General features: G+C 41.9%; 1 non-coding gene across 1 annotated transcript; it reads left to right on the top strand.

Annotated features, from left to right (window-relative positions):
• The first annotated feature begins 2,980 nt into the window (after positions 1 to 2,980).
• Positions 2,981 to 3,087, top strand: LOC133828098 (small nucleolar RNA R71). Its single transcript, XR_009890740.1, has one exon. It is a non-coding gene; the product is annotated as a small nucleolar RNA R71 (small nucleolar RNA).
• The last annotated feature ends 362 nt before the right edge of the window (positions 3,088 to 3,449 follow it).

Raw genomic sequence — 3,449 nt, 5'->3', positions numbered from 1 at the left:
GTGTCACGTTTCAGGAAGTTGTTGGTGGTCCCAAGATGATGTGCTTGACTACTGAAATGTGGTTGTAGTTGCATCGCTTGAGCTGAAATGTTATTTTGTTGTTGCATTTGCTTGGTCAACGAAGCAATTTGAGCTGTGAGCATAGAAATAGGATCAACTTTTAGAACTCCCGCCACATTCTTATTTTCTCACTCAGTTGGTCATTGATAGTTATTGATGGCCATCACCTCCAAGAGCTCATACGCTTCCTTAGCACTTTTGCTCATAAATGCTCTCCCTGCTTGTAACGCCCTGGATAGCCAAGACCGTTACACTGTGTGTTTATAAAGTGCTAGACTTGCTAATCAAGTCGTTTAATTAAAAACGTGCTATTGAAACTATAATGGAACTAGGGTTAAAAGTGCTTTGGTCACAAAAGTCACATTTTTCATTAAGAGACGTTTCCTGACTACACGGGATCCCAAAAATATTAAGTTTAAAGACCATTTACAAAAGTCATAAGGTTTAAATACAATATCAAGCCATATTAAGGCAAAACAGACAGTTAGGCAATCCCTATCCTGATCCACTCCTCGACCATGGCGATCGAACAGCTTGCTATGTACATTCAACCCCGCAGCTGTCCATCTTAGGATTGGTCCAGCTTGCCTTTGCCTTTACCTGCACCACGTAGCACCCGTGAGCCAAGGCCCAGCAAGAAAACACAACAGCAGAGCATAAGCAATCAACAGACAAATCAATATCTCATATTGCATCATATATTCTCAACCATATAAGTATTCAGTATAATCAAGTATTCCACATACTAAACATATAAACTCATATCATATATCAGTTCACAAATGATAACTAGGGCTAGCACCCTCAAGCCGCTCCCTCCGCTATCCCACTGACTCTGGCCCGCTTAAACCAAACTCAGTGAATATTAAGCTGTCCTCGGCTACCAATGGCCAAGCCGCACCCTGTGCGCAAATATTGTGTACGGCACCCTTAGGTCGCCATCACATGTCCCATGGCATAATACCATCATTGACATAATACAAATATCGGGAGCACTTAGTCCCATCACAAACATATAACCGGGTGCAGTTTTCTTACCTTTTGATTCGCTAGCTTTGATCACTTGACTCCTTGAGCACGATCCCTCTCGAGCCCTAGCGCTCACCTAAACACAATCATAGGTCAAAGTCATCACCAAACCTCAAGTCCAAAACCTAGCCTCGGGACCAATCCCGAGCCCCCAGGAAGTTCTAGTTCCACCAAACAAGGTGGTGGAATCAAACCCTAAACCCTTGGTCAAAAACTCTTGCAAACAACCCTAAAATCCCTTTATGAGAACAGGGCAGTGCTACAATGCTCTTAGGAGGGCGCTACAACACTACAAGCAGAAGCAAGATCCCCCAGGAAACTTGGCCTAGCGCTATAGCGCCCAAAGGCTAGCGCTGTAGCGCTAGTCACAGACAGGCAACTTCCAGATTTTCCCTCCTGCGATTTCCTCGAACCAAACTCAACCAAAACTTCTCCAAACCTTCACTAAACTCAAAAACAACCTTATTAACACACTTCACTCATCCCAAGCACCCAAAATACCCAGAACTCAAGGACATGCATCCCTAATCTCAAAATTCACCATAGCCACTTCTAGACATCAAAACCCAGCAGAAACCAGTTAAACATCAAAGTTAAAAGCTTAGAATTTCATACCTTTAATGGGAATTCGATTTCAAGACAACCTATACACCTCCTTAGCTTTCTCTTCCTCACCCTTTGGCCTGAATTCTCAAATCCAGCTTATGCACCATAGGTTAAAAACTAAAACCAGAAACTGAAGAAGCTACAAGGTCTTACCTCAAGTGATGGTGTGTTCTTGCTAAACCCCTGCCAATTCTTCAAGCCTAGCTTAGGATCCTTGATGCTCAGCCTAACCCAGCTCTCCTCTGAGCTTTGCTCCAAGAAAACCCAACAAAAGTGGTGAGAGAACCACAAACCGACCCTAGAGAGTACAACTCTGTTTTTCCTTCCTTTTCTCTTTTCTTTCTTTTCCTTCTTTCCTTTCTTTCAGACTTCTATATTTTTCTACAACTTCCACTAACATAAAGCCTCAGTTTTACTTATCTCTATCTGCCAAATGACCACAATACCCTCCCCTTTAATCCCAAGTCCTTTAGTCCACTTAAGGGCATTTTAGTCATTTCACCCCAATTCCCGCTAACTCCTCGAGTGTCTCTACTATGTACCACTTAATTCCCGATACCTAATTAATCTCCAATTATATTCCTCGATGTCGAAATAGACTCTAATATATTCACTAAATTCCCATTTATACCCCTAGGCTCACCCCGAGCTGGGTATAAATCCCCGCCATGACTTTTTCGCTAATCTGCTCACTAGGATCGTCTCGAGTCGCAGATCACAGATATATCCACATAATAATGTGGTCTTAACAATTATCACATATATCAATACAGTTTTTCCCATAATGGCCAAAATTACAATTACGCCCTTCTGACCTAATCAGGGCCTACATGCATACTAATACACATAGTCATGCATCTCGAATATTCAAATAGTCATATAACATGCTTTAAATCATAATCATGCATTTCACTCATTAAAGTCACACATAATTCCCATTATGCCCTCCAGGCACACTAATCACGGCCCTTAAGCCTTATTAGCGAATTTGGGTCGTTACAACTATCCCCTCCTAATGAGAATTTCGTCCTCGAAATTTACCTGAACAACTCGGGATACTGATCCTGCATCGCTGTCTCAAGCTCCCAAGTCGCCTCCTCGACCTCACTATTCCTCCACAGCACTTTAACAAGAGGAATCGTCTTATTCCGCAATACTTTATCTTTCCGATCCAAGATCTGAACTGGTTGCTCTTCATAAGCCAAATCTTTCTGTAACTCCAAGTCTTCATACTTTAACACATGAGTCACATCCGAGACGTACTTCCGAAGCATAGAAACATGGAATACCATGATGTGGGCATTTTTGAAGCAGCTCTTTGAACCTTTCCCAAGCATCATATAATGATTCCCCATCAAATTGACATAAATTATTTATTTCACCTCTAATCCAGGCTAATTTAGCAAAGTCCTCCCATGTCAAAATGGAGTTGGCTTGCAGCGAAATTAAACAACTTTTAGCTCTGTCTCTCAAAGAAAACGGGAATAGTCTCAAATGGATTGCATCATTACTTACTCCATCCATTTTAAAAGTAGCACATAACTCCCAAAAGTTAGTAATATGGAGGTTTGGATCCTCATTAGGTAGCCCCCCAAACTGAATGCAATTATGAACCATTTGGATAACCAAAGGCTTGATCTCAAAATTATTTGCCTCAACAGTAGGTGGGTGAATACTAGAGTGTATCCCTGTAACAGTAGGGAGTACATAGTCCCTCAGTGGTGGGTCTGCCTTAGCAACAATGTTATCCTCAT

This window comes from Humulus lupulus, chromosome 3 (genome assembly GCF_963169125.1).
Source record: "Humulus lupulus chromosome 3, drHumLupu1.1, whole genome shotgun sequence".
Taxonomy (NCBI): Eukaryota; Viridiplantae; Streptophyta; class Magnoliopsida; order Rosales; family Cannabaceae; genus Humulus; species Humulus lupulus.
Note: the sequence above shows the minus strand (reverse complement) of the source record. Positions and strands in the feature narration are given on the sequence as shown.